Source organism: Pan troglodytes, chromosome 4 (genome assembly GCF_028858775.2).
Source record: "Pan troglodytes isolate AG18354 chromosome 4, NHGRI_mPanTro3-v2.0_pri, whole genome shotgun sequence".
NCBI classification, from domain to species: Eukaryota; Metazoa; Chordata; class Mammalia; order Primates; family Hominidae; genus Pan; species Pan troglodytes.
This window is the reverse complement of record NC_072402.2, coordinates 175,801,897-175,821,350: the sequence shown is the minus strand read 5'-3', so window position 1 is coordinate 175,821,350 and position 19,454 is coordinate 175,801,897. Positions and strand designations below refer to the sequence as shown.

Sequence of the window (19,454 nt, the reverse complement as noted above, 5' to 3'; positions counted from 1 at the left end):
TTAAAAAGTTAAATGAAATATAAAATCCAGTCCTTCGGTCACACTGGTCATATTTCAGGTGTTCCACGGCCACCTGGGCTTTCAGTTTCCATATGGGTGGCTCAGCAGATGTTTCCGTCCTTGCAGAAAGGTCTCGGGCCAGTGCGGCTCCCAGTGCCTCAGTGCGCGGTGAGGACAGGGAGGAGGGGGAGGCGGCCTCAAGCAGGGCCACCAGACCCTGCTGGGCCTCACCCTGCTCACCAGATGGGCATGGACTCACGGTCCCCTTTTCAGGTCCCTGGAGGCTGTAAGGAGACCCACCAATGATTTTTGCTGTTTCACAACCTCTGAGGAAAATCATGCCTTGGTGAGGGATCAGCCTCCCAGGCCAACCCAAGGCTGGGTTGCTGGGATTTCCGCTGGAGCTTTATCAGCCCAGTGTGAGGCTGGTGTCTATCTGCAGCCTTCAGAGGCTCCGACGGGCCGCTGCATATGACTCTGATTAATCATGATGGGAAAACAAGTTAGCTATCGCTACGTAAACGCAGCTTGGGACACATGATCTTTTTGGGGGGAAGGAAAAGAATGAAAAGGGCCCTTGTGTGATTTCAGCATCTACAGGCAACCATTATTAGCATTCTTGTTGATAGCCTTCAAGAATCAGATTTTAGGGAAGTATGTGAAGGGGCATACATAGAAACATGCCTGTATGTATATTAAGACGTATGTACATATGTCTGTTTAACTTTAAAAGATCAATTTGTGGCCAGGCCTGGTGGCTCACACCTGTAATCCCAGCACTTTGGGAGACCAAGGCGGGTGGATCACCTGAGGTCAGGAATTTGAGACAAGCCTGGCCAACATGGTGAAACCCCACCTGTACTAAAAATACAAAAACATTAGCCAGACATGGTGGCAGGCCCCTGAAATCCCAGCTACTGGGGAGGCTGAGGCTGGAGAATAATTTGAACCTGGGAGGTGAAGGTTGCAGTGAGCCGAGATCGCACCAATGCACTCCAGCCTGGGCGACAGAACGAAACTCCATCTTAAAAAACAAACAAACAACAACAAAAATAAATAAATAATAAATAAATACATAAAAAGATCAATTTAAACCCATAGCTTTTCTTTCATTCCTGACAATTTACAGTGATTTTTTTAAACAAATCTACTTTAATTCCAAAAGAAATTAATCTAGAATGGTCAGTAATATACAACATGCTTTTATGTTTATTTTATAGGTATCTAATACAAGTTTATTTGTATATGTGCAATGTATAATAACTCTATAACTCTATCTTAGATATGAGTCCTAACAGGATGAAAATATTTTCTTGTAACTACTTTATGCCTATGAAGGGTGTGAACTTGCAGTGTCCTCCTGTCTTAAACCCAAGTTAATGACCGTGTCCTCTCAAAATTTTTCATAAATTATTAATGATCTAATTTCATTTTAAAATGGTTTCAAAAAGTCCGGGCGCAACGGCTCATACCTATAATCCCAGCACTTTGGGAGGCCAAGGCGGACAGATCATGAGGTCAAGAGATTGAGACCATCCTGGCTAACATGGTGAAACCCCGTCTCTACTAAAAAAAAAAAAATACAAAAAATTATCCGGGCATGGTGGTGGGCACCTGTAGTCCCAGCTACTCGGGAGGCTGAGGCAGGAGAATGGCGTGAACCCAGGAGGCGGAGCTTGCAGTGAGTCGAGATCGCGCCACTGCACTCCAGCCTGGGTGGCAGAGCGAAACTCTGTCTCAAAAAAAAAAATGGTTTCAGCAAATACAAAAATAGAAAGTCCTGTTATTTGCCCATTCATAATATGAGAAAAAAAAAAGAGATGATACATTTCTCTATAGAAAAAGTGTGTTTAGAGAACAGTTCTGGTAGTATTTCACATGGTGAAGTTTCAAAAGGTCTAATAAGCAGGCCCCTTGCTCAGGGAAAAAAATGATTTCAATGTGTTTCTCTTCCGAATTGCTTAGTATAACTCCAAGTGATTTTCAAACTGGGGGGCAGATTACTGGCGCCGAGTTCATCAAATTTAGGTCTGTCTTGAATAGGGACATTATAGAAATCACGAACATCTCTAACCCCGCACATCTGGTGGAGTCTGGAGTTAGAGACTACGTGACCCAGGCCATCAGCTAAATGTGCCAAGAGATTGAACCTTAGATGACCATCTTCCTGGGAGATGTCGTGCCAATTACCAGGAAGAGATGAACCAAAAGCTTCTTTAACATAAGATTCCAAATGACTCTGGAGATCTCCAGGTGGTGAGTATCCTCAGCTTCATGAGGGTGGACACACTGCAATAGGTTCCTTTTTCACCTCTTCTGTCTCAGCAACCACTGGCACTTTCTCTTTTCTGGATCAAGACCCAAATTCTCTACGTGTTGTCCCTGAGACTGTCCACATGAAGACTCTTCTGGTAATGCCAGACACAGATCGCCCCGCCATCTTCAATGAGATCTATGGGCCTGAGCTACAGTGATCTTAACAAAGAGAAATTTGGAAACTTTCTGGAGGCAACGGGCATACAGTAGGCCCTCTGTTTCAGTAGGTTCTGTGTCTCTGGTTTCAACCAACTGTAGATCAAACATATTAGGAAAAAATGGGTAGTTGTATTTGTATTAAACACAGACCTTTCTTTTTTTTTTGAGACAGAATCTCGCTCTGTCTCCCAGGCTAGAGTGCAGTGACATGATGTCGGCTCACTGCAACCTCCGCCTCCCAGGTTCAAGCGATTCTGGTTGTCCTGCCTCAGTCTCCTGCGTAGCTGGGACTACAGGGGCACGCCACCAGACCTGGCTAATTTTTGTAATTTTAGTGGAGACGGGGTTTCACCATATTGGTCAAGCTGGTCTCCAACTCCTGACCTCAGGTGATCCACCCACCTTGGTCTCCCAAAGTGCTGGGATTACAGGCGTGAGCCACCACGCCCGGCCACAGACCTTTCTTCTTGCCATTATTCCCTAAACAACTGTGTAAAATACAGTGTTTAACAACTGTTTACATAGCATTTATGTTGATTAGGTATCAGAATCTAGAGACAATTTGAAGATGTGTGTAAGCTATGTGCAAATAGGACATCATCTTCTGTAAGGGACTTGAGCATCCATGGATTTTGGTATCTTTTGGGGGTGCTGGATCCAATCCCCCACAGATACCAAGGGATGACCATACTTATATTACTGCAAAATAAAACCAGTTTCTACACGTTCATTTCTTTTCTAAAAGTTCAAGTGATGGGCATAATGTAAAAATTAGGAATAGACAGCTGTCTTGGACTTTTGGAGAAGAGAGAAATTTGGGTTCAGAATGGTCTTTTAAAAAACATTTTAGGCCGGGTACGGTGGCTCACGCCTGTAATCCCAGCACTTTGGGAGGCCAAGTTGGGCAGATCACGAGCTCAGGAGATCGAGACCATCCTGGCCAACGTGATAAAACTCCATCTCTACTAAAAATACAAAAATTAGCTGGACGTGGTGGCATGCACCTGTAGTCCCAGCTACTCAGGAGGCTGAGGCAGGAGAACTGCTTGAACCCAGGAGGCAGAGGTTGCAGTGAGCCAAGATCATGCCACTGCACTCCAGCCTGGGCGACAAGAGCAAGACTCCGTCTCAAAAAAAAAAAATATATATATATATATATAAATGGAAAAATTCAGATGTTTGCACAAGCAGAACAGTGTCATGAACTCCCATGCACGGACCCCACATCCAGCTTCAAGAAATTTCAGCTGTATCCCATCCACACCCCTTCCTCTTCATTCCTCTGATTTATGACTTAGTTGTCTTTCTTCTAAAAAGCCTGTAGCTGGATTTTGGCTTCTATCCAATCAACAGTCTTTGCCTTTTTACCGACAAGTTTATGGTTTCAGCTTGTCCCCTGCCTTTTCTAGGTTTCTTGGTTAATCCTTTCTTTTTATAAATAAAAATGTTATCCATATGTTCCTCGGTCACATGACTGCTCCCTCGTGTCCCAGGATCTCCCCTCCACCTAGTCCCCATCCTGTCACTCTCTTTCTCTTCTGGATCTTAGCTAATTGATGGGGCTGGAGGCGGGGAACAGTCTTCGCTTCGGAATCTGATCACCCTTTGATCTTCTCATGTCTTGAACCATGTGCTGGTCCTGAGTGTTTCCCACGTGGGTCTTTATGTGGCCAACTTCTAGGGCCTTCTGTGTTTGAGAATGTGTTGGCCATGCCCTCACACTTGGGTGACAGTTGGCTGGGTGCAAAGTTCAGTACTCAAAATTTCAGTGTTCACTTCAGTACTCAAAACTGTTATTCCTCCCCTGTGGCCTTACAGTCCACGTGTTTGTTGGAAAGTGTGGTTCTGTCCAAGTCTTGCTCCTTCGTCATGTTCTCTGCTCTCTGGGGACTTTTAGGCATCTCTTTATCTCTGATGGTCTTAAGTTTCACTCGAATGTGTTGCAGTATAGATTTTCTCTTACTTCTATGTGGAATTCTATGGGCTTTTTCTGTTTGTTTTTTTTTCTTGACAAGAATGAGACTTTAATCAGTTTTAAGTGGAGTTTATAACACTAAGAGATAAAGGGTTGTTAACAAACACAATCACAAATGGACATGTGATTGGGATGAGGCATTATCCTGTACACATCATGTTGGGATTTTTGTGTATCCTCAGTGCCCAGCATTTACACACAGATCCACTGCTGCACAGCCAAACTCAGCAGGGAGCCTCAGATGCTCCGGCCGGTGGGACCTGGGAAATGGGGCATCACTCAACCCAGGGAAGCTCAACCCAGAGCAGCAGCCTGTGTCTCCGCCCAGGAAACCGCAGGTATCAAGGGGGCCTTTGAGCCACTGCCCAGACTGCCCCTGCCAGCCTGTGAGGCCACCTTCGGATGAGTGAAGGCCAGGTGGGTGAAGACATGGAGCAAACAGACTCAGGATGATAAATGCAGGAGGGGAGTTGTGGCCTGAGAAAAAGGATGCCAGGAAACCACCTTGGTGCTAGCGATTCCACATAGTGAACTGTAACCAGCTGTCACCCGGCCAGAGGGCAGTCCCCATCCCAGACCTGCTGGAGCTCCAGGTGGGAGACACTGTCCTAAGTGCAAATATTCCTCCATCGTGGGCCATGTGGGAACTGCAGCCGCACTCAGCAGCCCTCCACAGAAGTGGTTCAACAAAGGAATCAAAGCACTTCCTGGCTCAGAGCTGGGCACTGAGGAGATGATAACACAGCAAACAGCGGTCCCCCTGCCATGGAGCTTCCGTTGTGGTTAGAGGAGACAGGCGGTAAATGAGGGTTTCACAGGTCTGAAGGTCAGTGTGTTACGAAAAAAGGTAGGCAGGTGAGGGCAGTCTCCAGTGCCGGGTGAGAGCGAGGGTGGCAGTTTTCCATGAGAAGGTGGCATGTGAGCAAAGACGTGAAGGCAGTGAGGGGCTCGCCAGGTGCTGTCTGGAGGAAGACAGGCCCCAGAAACAGGAAGAGCCAAGGGTCAGGTCCTGAGGCGGGCGGGGTGCCGGCTGCTGCTGGAGCAACAGAGACTACTGTGGCTGAAACTGGGATGAGGGAGAGAGGTGAGTGGGAGACGAGGTCAGGGACAAGAGGCCCAGGTCTGCCAGCAGACCAGGGGCAACCTGTGGGCAGGTGGGCAGGCCACACCTGAGACCCTGTGCTGGCTCCCCAGCCTCTTCCAGCCTCACCCAGCCAGGGCCCAGAGCAAAGCCCAAGGCAGAGCCGTCCATGGAAAACATCTACCTCCCCACCCTTGTCCTGTTTACTTGTAGATTTTGAAAACAAAACCTTCACTGGGGGACCCCTTTGCTCAGGTCAGAAGAGCCAGGCTAGCCAGGCCCTTCCTTCTGTGCTCTGGGGTACCCGATCGGAGCAGGGGTCCGGGAGAGGGCCACCAAAGTGCGCCCTGCATGGGAGGCCTCAACTCAGGGAGGCTGAAGGAAGTGTTGACCGACCTATCTTGGGTTCCCCAGCCAAGGTTCTTATTCTCCTTGTAAAGACCTGACGGGTCAGGCATGGTGGCACGCACCTGTGGTCCCAGCTAGTCCAGAAGCTGAGGCGGGAGAATCGCTTGAGCCCGGAAGTTCAAGGCTGAAGTGAGCTCATCGCACTACTGTGATCCAGCCTGAGTGACAGAGACCCTGTCTCAATAAACTTTTTGAAAAAGAAGACCTAGTGGGGCAGGCACTGGACAGGGAGTGGGGGGATGCAGCCAGGCCCTGCTCCACCGTCAGGAGCCATGTGGCCCAAAAAAGGTCAGCCCAATTGTCTCAGCTCAAGGGACTCAGTTCCTCCATCTCCATAATGGGGGAAATAGAGCTGGTGGGTATGGTCAGTATGAGGTCTAAACCAGCTGATCTCTGCCTGGCAGGACAGCCACCCCTGCGGGGTCTGACCTTGAGCCCTGCGCCCATGCACATCAGCCATGCTGCCTGGCCTCACGCTTCATGCTTGCAAAGAGAGCAACAGCATGGCTTTCTGGATGGAAAGTGGGAGCACCATGTAAGAAAAGCCAGGCCTTGCCCCGCCCACCTCCATTCCGGTGAGACTCCCTCACTGCCCCTGGGAGGGCCGAGGACTAGAAGCCCCGGTGTCCAGTTTGCCATCAGCCAAACACATGCAGAGCCTTGATGGGTATTCCATGTGTGCTCTGGGACCATCAGCTTCTCCTGAGAGAACTTCAGGCCACTCCTGACCTCTGCATCAGCCCCTGGATTTCCGCAAGATTCCTAGATGGTTCGCATGCACCAGGGATTTGAGAAGCTCTGACCAAACGGAGCAGCCTACACTGTGGGCTTCAGATCCTTCAAGGCTGGAGGGTAGCTGGAGTCGTGATGTGGAGCTGGGCTCTTCAGTATCTAAGGCAAAGCAGAAGTGAACGTTAATTGCCAAGGAGACCAGCTTTTATTTCCCCTTCTACCCGTCCTGCGCTGGAGCCACCAGCAAAGCTGTTCTGACACATGCTTCTTGGATAATTGTTTTTCTTTCATGAGCACATTTTTTGGTGAGGCTTATTGCTGGTCAGAGAGGTGTCCTTGTTCTCAGCCAGGCCCATCCCTGCAGCAGGCTCCCTGCCTAGGAACTTTCATAGGTGCATTCCTCATGAGAACGCTGTGAGGAGGGAGTATGATGCCCATCTCATGGCTAAACATGTGAGATGCCCAAGGTCAAACAGCTAGAGACAGGCAACACCAGAATTCATCTCGCTAACCCGTCCATCCATTCATCGACCCCTCATCCCTCTACTCATCTCTTCATCCCCCAACAGCCACCCGCCACCCACCCATCCCACCACCTAATCATAAGTCGTTGTTGCAGAATCACATTTTAGGTGGGATTTTTATTCTTGCATAAGGCAAAAATTGTACATGTTCCAAATCACTCCTGAAAATCTCTCAGGTTACCCATGAAAGCCAGGAATGCTTCCTCTCTCTGCCAGCCCCACAGAGCCCGTGTTTGCTCCAGTGCTGGGGAAAAGCAGCTAGAGCTGGCATTCAGAAGCCCTTGAGTTCAAGAAAGTCTTCATCACCAAACTCCAGAGTTCAGCTGGAGGCTCCCACCCCATACGAGGCAGTGGGAAGTGAGGCCCACTGAGGCGCTGGCAGATTCACGTCCCCCCACTCATGTTTACTCCAGTGCATAAAGGAACATATCCTCAGTGCTTACATCATTTTTCTCTTATTTTCCCCCACACATGCTAGCTGGCTGTGGGGTCAGTGAGAATGCCTCTCCACCACACAGCCAAGGATGGGCTCACTCCCACGCCATCCCCTCATGGCTTCAGCTGCCTGCTGGTCAGTGCAGGATCTGAGGCTGTAGTAACAGGAGCACAATGCCTTGAACAAGGGAGGTGTTTTTCCTGCCCTGCTCTGCTCTGAGGCTTAAGGATCTCATTTCGGGAGTCTTAGTGCAGAGGGACAGAATGTATTGGATGGGGCAGGGCCAGAGAAGGTTTTCAGGATGGCGGAGGCTTGAGGAACACACACCCTGTAGAGATAATTCTGGAAACTGTGGTCGTGGCTTTGCCTGTCCGTCTCTTAGGAGGTTTTGTGAGGAGAGGTTGGGTTTGTTCTGTGTGGCCCCAAGGACCCAGACGAGTGCTGGGTGGACCTGAGGCAGTGGGTTTTAGTTCAGTGGAGGAAGAGCTCTCTAATAGGCAGAGCTATCCAAAGACAGCATGAACCTCTCTTTGAGGGAGTGAGCTCCCAGTCAGGGGAAGTGTTCAAGGGGAGGACCCATGAGCACTCCTCTGGAGGCTGGAAGGGAATTCCTGCCTAAAGCAGGAGCAGTGAATTCATGACCCACAGGCTCATGCAGCCCTGAGCTTCTGTTTCCAAGCCCTAAGATGTGTTGTTGATAGAGACAAGCCTCAACCTGTCTCTGGCCTTCATTCAGCTGTGATAGTCTCATCGGGTTTAAACGTAATTTAGACAGATTCCTGTTAAGCCAGAAGGAAAAAGAGGCAGAGGATCCCCCTTGTGTGGGCACTTGGTCGCCCTCTCTTCTGATGCCCTGGATCTGCATATCCTCAGCTGGTCTCTGTTCCCCAGGACCCTCCCATTAACCAAATCATCTGGAGTTTAAGTACATGGTTCCCACCAAACACAAGCCGACTTCTCTACCCGGTGCTGGCCAGTGACCCAGGAGCTACCCCATACCCAGTGCTGGGTGACCCAGGAGCTACCCCATACCCGGTGCTGGCCAGTGACCCAGGAGCTACCCCATACCCGGTGCTGGCCAGTGACCCAGGAGCAACCCCATACCCAGTGCTGGCCAGTGACCCAGGAGCAACCCCATACCCGGTGCTGGGTGAGCCAGGAGCTACCCCATACCCGGTGCTGGGTGACCCAGGAGCTACCCCCATTCTTGGGGGAGCAACCTGCTGCGCTGCTGTCATTAAAGGGCTTCCAGGATGACGGCAGCGGCGCCCCAGCTTGCACCTGAGCCACAGTACCACGCTCTTTGCGGGAAGGCAGTCCTTGCTGAGAGTCCTGTGGGTTGCGGGATTAGCACCTGCTGTCCCTGGGGCATCACTCTGAGGGCTTGACCAGCCTTTGCTATCTCACTGTGCCCTCTGGACTGTGCCCTCTGGACTTCCTGGAGATCAGGCCCTGAGACTGACACCGTCCCTCTCTGGCCAGCCTGGTTCTGAGGTGGGTCTGTCTGACTGTGCCAGCTTTGCTGTCTGCCTGGGTCCCTGGCAAGGCTCAAGGGACTTTCAGAAGCACCTGATACCAAAAAGTCATGGCTAACAGCATGGACCCTGGAGTCAGACCGCCTGGGTCAGTTCCCCTGCCCATACTCCCAAGATGTGTGGCCCCAAGTACAGCCCCTCTGTTTCTCAGCTTGCTCTAACATGGGGATAACAGTGGCTACCACTTCACGGAGTTGTCAGGAGCCTGGGTGAAATGATACACGCAAAACACAGTGCCTGGCATGAGGTCACTGCTCCATAAATGTCAGGGATTATAATTTTAACAATAATAATGAAAAAATATATAAACAAATAGATTGTATAATATCATAAAATATAATAATGATTAAAATTATCATTTTTTTGACTCCTCCATGACCCCATGAGCCTGTTTCCATCACCAGACACTAATGGTGGACAGTGAGTGATGCTTTCGTGCCAGGAAGATAGGGGGGGTCTGTGGAGCAGCCTCAGTCTCTGGGGACAGAGGAAGCCTGCAGTCCTGGATGGCGGGGAGAGCAGTGGCTCCTGAGTGTCCCCAACCTCCTGCCCCCTCTACAGCGCCTCCCCCAGCCCAGCAGAGCCCACCTACCCCCAGAGCAGGGAGTCTGGCCCTGGAAGGATGCGCTCCATAACCCTGCACCCCACTCCGTCTCTCTGTCTTTCCACCCACTCTGGATGTGTGGAGAGCCTGGCAGTCAGCCCAGTTTCTGGAAGGGTCTCATGTGTTTGAACTCACTCCAATTTATGGAACCAATTTTCAAACTAAGGAGAGGTGACGTCTGGACTGTGCCATTAGAGCCCGCCTCCAGAGTGGAAAGGTGGGTGAAATCTGTTGGTTTACAAATGCTCCAACTCCCACGGGAACCTCTGCTCCTTCCCGGGGTCTGGCCGGGGATCACCGGGACAGGAACACGCATGCTCTCCTCGCCCTCACACGTGGGTCTCTGCGCTCCAGCAAGTGCACGCAGGCTGTGGGGAGGATGGCTCCACACTCAGACCCCTCTCAGATGAGCGAGGCCGGCCTGGCACCATGTGTCGTGGCCCACACGTGCTACTTCCATGCTGCACATTCCCTGATGTCCTCCGCAGGCCTCCCTCCCATGGGAAATAGAATTCCAATAGGGGGCAGGGACAGACTGGAGAGATCTGGGTGATTCCTGTTTCTGCCGCTCTGAGCAGCTCGCTGGCTCTGCGGGAGAAGTGTGTTTATTCTTTGCAAGTGCAAACCCACGCCTCGGTATAGCAGAGGCCTTGGAAAACCAGCTGCAGGAAAGTTGCACTTGTTTCAGCTTTGCCTTTTTTTTTTTTTTTTCCTTCTACCCTCTTAGGAGAGCCAGTTTTCCCTCCTTTTAATTTTTGTTTTTAAAAGCACCATTAAGTCCAAGATGAAACAGATTGCTCTGCCAAAAGGAAGTTGAACTATTAGCTGGATTCTTTTTTAAAATTATTGAAGTGAAATTCACATCACATAAAATTAACCAGTTTAATGGAACATTTCAGTGGGGTTGAGTACATTCCCAGTGTCACACCACCGTCACTTGTATCTCATTCCAAAGCATTGCAGCACCCAAAAGGATACCCCTCCCCTGTAAGCAGTGGCTCTCCCCGGCCTCTGCGTGGCAACCACCAGTCTGTGCTATCTCTGATTGACGTATTCTGCACTTTTCATATAAATGGAATCACACAATCTGAGGCCTTCTGTGCCTGGCTTCATTCACTTAGCACAATGCTTTCAGGGTTTATCCATGTCATAGCATGTATCTGTACTTCATTCCTTTTTATGGCTGAATAATATTCCATTGTATGGATAGACCATGTTTTGTTTACCCATTCATCAGGTGATGGCCATCTGGGTTGTTTCTGCCTTTTGGCTGTTGTGAATAATGCTGCTAGGAATATTCATGTACAAGTACTTGTTTGAACACTTGTTTTCAGTTATTTGGGGTATATACCTAGCAGTGGAATTGCTGGGTCATATGGTAACTCTGTGTTTAGCTTTTTGAGAAATATCTGAATTCTTTTAGATGTTATTGAACACCTAATGTGTGTGCCAGCCTGTGCCGGGTTCTTACTTCACCTCACCCTCCTCAGAGCCCCAAAACTCTAGGCTTCCCTTGGGCACCTGGCTTATTCCACTCGTGCTAAAGAGGGCTTCTTCGTCCCCATTAGCCTGCCACTTGGATAAGGCAAAACGAACCTCAGAAACAGACACCAAACATAGCCACCTAAAAGCTGGCGATACAGCAAGGCTATTTGCTTATCCCAAATCCTTTGGAATTCTTGGCAAAGACATGGTAGATCAATTGTAGCTCAAATATAGTGAGCAAACTGGCATTTTGCAAGAACTTTGCCAGTGAACTTTGCAACTTTGCAAGAACTTTGCAAGAAGTTCGCCGCAGTGATCACTTTGCCAGTGATCACAGTGTCTTAGGTCTAGTTCCTAGACCTGGGAGCTTGCTGCAGATCTTCCTCCTTGAATTGTCCATCTATGCTGAAAGCAGGCAAGGCAGAAACTCCTTTTTGGTCTCTCCTCTCTATAGGGAGATACTGAAACTGCAGTCTCTATATGGCTGGAAGGACTGGCATATTCTAGCACAAGGGTCTCCAGATACACATGGACCAGGCCACCTGCCCTGGCTCAGTTTCAAGAAGGAATATCTGGTACATGCCCAGGCGCTGCATATTCAGCTCATGAAATAAGCAGGAAGTCATGTGATCTAAGCAGCTGACATCTTTTTGTCCTCCTTATTCCTTCTCCCGGCGCAGGGGGTCCGCTCTTTCTGTGGGACTGGATTAAAATTCAATTATGCCTCTTGAAATTCCTGGTTACCATGAGGTAACAGAAAGCCCTTCCATCACTTTAAATCACAGAACACACTTGTGATTTGTAAATTATGTTATCCACTCCAAAATTATTATGAACACATCATTTCTCTTCAAAGATCTGAGTGGCTAGAGGGTTTAAAATGTAGCATTCCTGTGAAATCCCACCTTTCATTTTTAATTAGGAAACACTGCTGCTGAACACACCTCCTTGGCTGGCGCACCAGGGCAGGCCCTCCTCAACTTCCCGTTACTGTGTTTGGTCTGTGGCCCTGAGCCGCTCTGAGACTTCCCACTTACCAGGCTCCCCAGCCTCAGGGCTGCTCTTAGGGACGCCTGTGGTCTCCACCTATGGAGGAAACCCTTTGTGCCTTGAACAGAATGTCGGAACGTGCTCAGCCCCATCCAAGTCTGGGGTGTGGGGGAGGCACAGGCTATGTGGTCAGCTGCCTGGATCTGAGGATGCCACCTCATTACCCACTAAGTGTGTGACACTAAGAAAGCCACCTCTTTGGGCCCTGTCATCTTACCTGTGAAATTACTAATAATATTCCCACCTCCTAAGACTTGGCAGAAACGTGTGAGACAACATATGTGAAAATACCCAGACTACACCAGTCGCTTGGTTTGTGTCATCTAGTGGGGTTCGTGTCGCTGTCTTTAAGTGCAGACGGCAGGTAGGTGACAAGACCCATGTAGGTAATTTTCTTGGGAAGTGTCTCTCCCTTGAGATTTCCCATGTGTAAGGGAACACACAACTTGGGGAAATCAAACCATGGGTGCCGCTAGGTAACACTCCCAGTGGGAAGCCCTCACATGTGCAAGCAGTAATCACCGAGTTATGGTCCTCTTTGAAATGCTAATGTGGACTTGTTCCCATGAGCTTATTTCATTTGAGGAACCAGAGGCACGAAGAGGGTGGCCGGTGCCTCCCGGTGGCTCCCTTCCTGCCCACAAACGGAAATCATGGTTGGCCGGTGCCTCCCGGTGGCTCCCTTCCTGCCCACAAACAGAAATCATTTCTTTTGGCAAAAGGGCAGGATTGGCTTCAGGGGCATGGGCTCGATTCAGGCATGTGCTTTGGGTACGTCATGAGACTGATCTCAGAGAATGGTCGTGGGTCGTCTTGCTGATGTGGACACACCCAGCACTGCGCCGGGCACACAGTGGGAGTTTAACAAACGTGAGGTGAGGCTGCTTAGAGTCTGGGGAACTGAAACGCACCACAGCCGCACTCCAGAGAGCAGGAGGGAGGCAAGTCTGCAGCGGAGGGCAGAGAAGACCCAGGGTACCCTTGGCCCACAGCCTTGAGGACCCGGACATCCCCAGGGCATGGGGTGGAGGACAAGGAACTTGGCTGCAACCTCCCCAGCTACTCCCCTGAGGAGAAAGGGAAAACCTCTCTCCGAAGGTGCACAGGCATTTCCAAGATCTGGAAGGGGGACTGACCAGGGGCTCACGCACTGGACAGTGAGTCCAGCTGCCCCTTGGCTACCTCATGGGCCCTGTCCAGGTCTGGGGACCTCATATCACTGAGACAGGAAGAAGCAGGGTGGATCAGCCTTCCCCGTGCTGCGTTCTCTAAACTCACCCCAACACCCTGTTCTACCAGGATGGATGCTCTTGAGACCCCAGGAGCAGCCCACTTCCTCAGGGGGCCAGTCACAGGCCAGGCTTGTTCTGCAGATGGACGTCTTCCCAGTCCCGGGCTGGGGGCAGAGGCCCTGATGATCACCACCCAGGATGAGGAGCGCCAGGATGGAAGGGTGTGCAGGGGACTGTGGGCGCCTCAAGACTGAAGCCTCGGGTCCAGGAGGCAGGGGATGCTTTTCACACAGGGCTTGATCACTGGGACCAGGCCGCACAGGCATGTTGCCAGGCAGAGGAGTGAGGACATGAAAGGGTGTGGCTGGGTGGGGAGGCAGCCTGGATAAGGGACAGAGATAAGAACTGTGGGTCCCTGCATGCAGGGATGGTGAGGGAGGATGCTGGATTCATGCCAAGGGCCCTAAGTGCCATCATCAAGAGCTGGAACTTAACCCTGCAGGCCATGGCCACAAAGGCAGCCACAGGCCAAACCCAGACTTGGAAGGTGCTGACCTTCCAGGGCTTTTTTGGCCTGCATGGTGTTTTTTAAAACATGAGTCGGCCGGGCGCGGTGGCTCACGCCTGTAATGCCAGCACTCTGGGAGGCCGAGGTGGGTGGATCATGAGGTCAGGAGTTCAAGCCCAGCCTGGCCAAGATGGTGAAACCCCGTCTCTATTAAAAATACAAAAATTAGCCGGGCACGGTGGCAGGCGCCTGTAGTCCCAGCTACTCTGGAGGCTGAGGCAAGAGAATCGCTTGAACTCGGAGGTTGGAGGTTACAGTGAGCCAAGATCGGGCCACTGCACTCCAGCCTGGGCAACAGAGTGAGACTCCGTCTCCAAAAAAAAAAACAACCATGAGTCAAAAATGAAAAATAAGAGATATTTCACATCAAAATCCCGATGTCTGGCTTCTCTTGAAAAATGGAAAGATCTGGAAACGGTCAGTGTGAACTGTCTAGGAGCCACTCCCTCTAGATAGGATATCCCGTCTCCAGGGCTTCACAGTCCCCTACTCCTGGTGTCCCTCTGGCCTGGAAGTCGAGCGTCAATCACCATTTACCATGGGGCTTGCATGCTTTTTTTCTAATAAAGGTGACTTGGAACCACATCTCTGTTAAAATCAAACATAGACCAAGTGGGCTGCCTTGTGATTTTAGCTGAACGAGTCTGTTTCTTGTGTCTGTGTAACCTGTGTATCCCTGTAGGCAGCGGAGTTTGAAGCCCTGCCAGGGAGTCATGAAGGAGTTTGTCAGGATTTATAGTTGCAGACGGCAGAATCCACTCCAGCCAGTTTAAGCCAAAAGAAAAAAGGGTAGTGGGAGGTTATTCAGGGGTCCAGAGACCTCAAAGAACAGTGCCTCCAGGAATGGTTGCCAAGCTCTCCTGCCAGATCTGGAAGCTGCCTCCCAGCTGCTGGCTCAGGATCATGCTCTGTCCCCACCCAATTCTGCCGAGTCCGAATCTCACTGAGACACCTCTGATAGGTGGACCGTAAATCACACCTGCATCCTAGCAGCCAAGGCAGCAGGGAAATGTGCAGTGAGTGCTGGAAGGTGGGGCTTGCGCTGTGGAAAGCATCCAGGTGTGGAGAGGGTGACCAAAAGCTGCAGACGACCACTCCAAGCTCTGGAAAGGGAGGTAGCTTTGGTGTCTGGGGGTGTCACCAGCAGGGATCTAGCCACGCCACTCACTTTGCACCCTGGGGTAGTCCTGGAGCAGGACCTTCACACCGCCAGAAGGCTCCTGAGCACACAGTGTCAGGCCCAGCTCAGAGAGAAGGTCACCCCCAGTCTCCCAGCAGCCCCAGAGCCTGGGATGGTCCCTGGCTGGCTAGTCAGCCAGGCCTCCAGCAGCCTCCCGCAGCTGTGCCCACCCTCTAGCCAAGTGGCTTTGCTTGGCTTTTGCGTGCCTTCCTCCTGGCCTGGCCCTGCCGGCTGACTGCCCGGGCTGCCGGTCAGGACAGCTGTGTCACTATTTCGGAACTCTTTGTTCTCTTTGTGGAATTCAGAGGAAGCCTGTGCCAGCTAGGAGACTGGGCTCAGCTATTTCCCAGCAGCTGATAACAGCTGGGATTAAAAGATGAAAAATTCTGCACATGGCCCAGCCCTGCCTGTAACCCAGAAGCCAGGCGCATGTGTCCAAACTCAGGCGCCCTGTGGTGTTTACTCCTGCCCCACCCTCCTGTCGGTGGCTGCCTCTGTCCTCAGAGCCTCACCCTGCTCCGCACCCTGCCCCGAGGGCCGCGGATTCCTCGGGGACCATTTACAGGGCTCTGAGGCACCTGGCCGGGTGCCTGCTATGCAGGGCATCATATGAGCCTCACAACAATCCAGAAGACAAGTGCCATGTTATGCCCAGTTTACAGATGGGGAAACTGAGCCTCAGGGAGTGTAGGTGGCTTGCCCAGGGCCATGCAGCAGGTGACTGGAGAGCTGGGACCCACCCAGGTGTGTTTGGCCTCAAAGCCTCCACCTTCCATGACCTCACTTTCCTCTGATTTGCAGGCGCTGCAACTGCTTCTGCCAGATATACCCAGAAGGGCCATTTCTGCCTTCCAGAAGGTTCCTTTGACACAGAGCCACCCCCAAGCCGCCCAAGCCGGTGCCCCAGCAGGGAACATAGCACGACAGCGGAGGCAGTGCCTCTGCCAGCTTGCAACTTGGGGCCAGTCACTCCTTTTGTACTGGGCATTCGTGTTCTCATTTCACTTATTCAGCCAATACTTACGAAGCTCCTACTGTATGCCAGGCACTGGGAAATAAGAGAGACGAGGTTTATCCGGCTAAGAAGTCTGCATTCTAGCAGAATGGAAACATGCAGTGAGCCAGGACAGGATGTGAGAGAGTGAAGGCCGGGCTTGTTCAGTAGGACTGCCAGTGCGTGCCTCTTTGATGAAGTGACACTGAGCTGAGACCTGAGTGACAAGGAGTAGCCAGGCTGGGGAGTGGGCAGGGCTTCCCAGGCACAGAGCCGCCCTGTCCTGAAGGAGGATTGTGCAGCTGGGGTGAAAGAGCAGAGAGGAGGTCCCAGTGGTTCACTGGGTAGAGGGACCTGAAATGAGAACAGAGACGTGTCAAGGGACAGATCAGACAGGGCCACACAGGCCAAGGCGAGGTGACTGGATCTTTTTATTTTTTTTCTTGAGAGAGGGTCTCACTCTGTCACCCAGGCTGGAGGGCAGTGGTGCAGTCTCGGCTCACTGCAACCTCAAACTCCTCAGCTGCAGCTATCCTTCTGCCTCAGCCTCCAAAGTAGCTGAGACTATAGGTGCACACCATATATGTACATATATAGTATTTTTTTGTAGAGACGAGGTCTCACCATGTTGCCCAAGTTGGTCTTGAGCTCCTGGCCTCAAGTCATCCTCCCGTCTTGGCCTGTGAACTACTGGGATTACAGGCATGGGCCACCGCGCTCAGCCATAGCTCGATCTGCACCCGTGTGCAGAGGGAGGCTTCAGACGGCTTGACCCAGTCAGGAGGGAGTAACACCACACAGGGTTGCTGTGAGGACTGAACACCAAATAAACTGAAAGAGGTCAAAGCCGACAGAATACAGCGCGTGTGTGAGTTGAGCCTTCATAAATGGGCAGGAGACCCTAGGCCCTTCTGCAGAGAGGGCAGCAGTCCCAGGGTCCCAGGGGCCCAGGCTTTTCAGGGGAGAAGCCTGCAGGGAGCACCTCTCCCTGCTGAATACTCTCCCTCCTGGGACCTTCCAGCCAGGGGACGCTACCCAGGCCTTCGCCTCCTGGATCTTTCAACTGATGGCGCCATAGTCACAGGGGATGAGGACACCAGGGAGCAGGCCACTGGTAGCTTCCATGTGAGCCTTTCTTTCTTCTTTTTTTATTTATGTATTTATTTATGTATGTATGTATTTATTTATTTATTTATTTATTTTTGAGACAGAATCTCGCTGTGTCGTCCACGCTGGAGTGCAGTGGTGCAATCTCGGCTCACTGCAACCTCCGCCTCTCAGGTTCCAGTAGTTCTCCTGCCTCAGCCTCCCGAGTAGCTGGGACTACAGACTCCCACCAGCATGCCTGGCTAATTTTTGTATTTTTAGTAGAGATGGGGTTTCTCTATGTTAGCCAGGCTGGTCTCACACTCCTGACCTCATGATCCGCCTGCCTCGGCCTCCCGGTGCTGGGATTACAGGCATGAGCCACTGGGCCCGGCCATGAGTGAGCCTTTCATCGTGCATCCAAGTGTGGGTGCACTGTGATGGCCCAGAGAGAATCTTGAGGGGACAGGTGTGACTCGGGGGCCCTAAGGGCCTGGTGGGTGCAGGGCCTTTTTGGACTTCTCTTGGCCCTACTTCTGGCTGAGAAACAGTGGCCGTTCCTGGTGGGGGTGGGTAGGCATGGGTGCTTTTTGGGGTCTGTGGACTATCTGCCTCCTGGCTGGCAGGGGAAGCCTGGGGCCTGGCTTGTGGAGAGTCTAGGGCTGGCTGACAGACTCGAGGCCCCACTCTCTTCATCTGGCTGGGACGCAGTGGGAACTGGGGCCCCGTCCAGTTGTCTGAGCAATGGAAGCTGACTCGGGTGAATTCGAAAGTCAGACAAAGCGGATTTCCCTGTTGGCTGGGTCATCTGCAGAAGAAATCAGATACAGTAGTTTTCACCTGGGAATAAATGTGTTTCACGAAATTTGGAAATCAATTTGGCAGTGAACTTTCTAGCAGGCTGTGGGGGACAGTGAGCAGAAAATCCAGCTGACACTTGAAACCTGAAATTGGCCACCTGGAGGGGGCTTTCTGCCTGACAAAGGGGCTTTGAGCTGCCAGAGCTGACAGTGCTCGTTGGCTGGGGAGCCTGAGGTCTGATCCAGGACCCCCAAAGCTAGAGCCTCCCGGGGTTGGCTGTGTTCGTGCCCATTTCTGTATCGGCAGGTAGCCCTCATTGTCTGCTTCTCAGCATTCTTATTGTTGCTGGTGTTTCCTTTCCTGACCTCTCTGCCCTTCTGGAAGTAGTGAAAATGAATTTGTACATTCAGTCTCCACCCTTAACTACCAGGCTCCTCTTATTTTTCTAATAGACCCCTTGCGTTACCTCTATAACCATCTAGAATTAACGTTGATGGGGGTTGGTTTAGGTTGTGTGTCGGCACCAAACAGTACATTGTCATCTTTTTTTTCGAGTAATTAGTTGAGCATGCACCCCCTAAAACGAAAGACTTCAGTAGAGGCTTGAACGCAAAATGACTCCTTCCTTTCTGAAGCATAGTTTTGAGGGAAAGCCTTACTTTATACTCAGCCATAATGCTAACAGCTGCTCCCTAAGAAAGCCATGAATAGACCCATTTCACAGGTGGGAAAACTAAGGCCCAGAGCCGTTGAGTTACCCAAGTTCATGGGAATAGCCTGTGAGAGAGTCAGGATTTGTACCTGGGTCTCTCTTTACCATGCTGCTCTGCACTGAGAGGTAGCCGTGGGACTTTGGTTTTGTTCCTTTAGTGGAGACTGGCCTGGCCAGTGTTAGAAAGGCCCCTTGGATGAGGATCAGGGAGAGGCTGGATGGAAAGAGCAGAGCCTGGGGGAAGGGAGGCCCAGAGGTGAAAACGCAGTGGGGCCTGTGGACAGGGACAGGGGGGATGAGGAACAGGAAATTCAGTGGGGATATGTGGGAGTGGATGGCAGGAAGGATGGCCCCAGACATTTGCCGTGGCAGAGGAGGAACCCTTGGCCAAAGGGCAGAGGGGCCGCCCTGCCATCCGCACCCAGGCAGGGAGGCTGGGTCTGCCAGCTCCCAGAGTTCTTAGTTGGACCATGCCACTCTCCACAGGATCCAGAGCCCAGGCCTGGCCAGAGCCTGGAATTGGGCACGCACAGTCCCTGCTCTGCAGGCAAGGTCCTCGTTCTCAGTCCTTCAGCC

The 19,454-nt window shown here is 51.4% G+C and overlaps 1 protein-coding gene and 1 pseudogene across 1 annotated transcript in view; one reads left to right on the top strand and one right to left on the bottom strand.

Moving 5' to 3' along the window:
* COL23A1 (collagen type XXIII alpha 1 chain) overlaps positions 1 to 19,454 on the top strand; it is a 353,112-nt gene that overhangs the window by 241,262 nt on the left and 92,396 nt on the right. The window lies entirely within an intron of this gene.
* LOC104006656 (large ribosomal subunit protein mL50-like) lies at positions 1,033 to 2,806 on the bottom strand (annotated as a pseudogene).